A 645-nucleotide genomic window follows, 5' to 3' on the forward strand; every position below is an offset into this window, starting at 1 on the left:
GCCCGCGGGGCCGGGAGAGGGGGAGGGGCGGCCGGGCCGGGCGGAGACGCTTGCGGGCTCCGCGCACCGCAGCTCAGCCAATCAGCGCCCTAAGCTGACGGTTGCGTAGACCTCCCCGCCCCCAGGGGCTGCCTTTCTCCACGAAGCCCCGCCCAACTGCTGGCCGGCTGCCTTCGTCGCTGCGGCTTCCGCGCGGTCCTAGGAGCATGTGGTTGTGATGGGGAGAGGATGCCGGCTGGGGCGGTGGGGCGGCGGCGAGGTGTGCCAGGGCGCGGCGAGGATGTGAGACTCACGTGAGACCCGGACAGTGGGTGGTTTTACTTCTCCCAAGGGCCCTGTCCCAGATTTTAACTACTGACTCCCCTCTACTCTGCTACCATTGCCCTCGCCACTCCGGCCTCCTGCGCTGTCGGATTAATCGCGTCCCGAGAACAGGGGCTTTTCCCAAGTGAGCGCGCACACCCGGGGTGAGCTCGTTCAAACTCACCGCCTGGGGGACTTAATGAAAGTGAGGTAGTTCCCGCCTCGTAAAACTTTACAAGGGTCGCTCCTGCTGCGTCTGTTGAGGATCGGGAGACCGGGTGGAGAGGGTTGTGGCGATGGGTAGGGGTCCAGGCCGGCGGCTGCTGTCTTGCGCAGGTGGGA

This window comes from Tupaia chinensis, unplaced genomic scaffold (genome assembly GCF_000334495.1).
Source record: "Tupaia chinensis unplaced genomic scaffold, TupChi_1.0 Scaffold000065_1, whole genome shotgun sequence".
NCBI classification, from domain to species: Eukaryota; Metazoa; Chordata; class Mammalia; order Scandentia; family Tupaiidae; genus Tupaia; species Tupaia belangeri.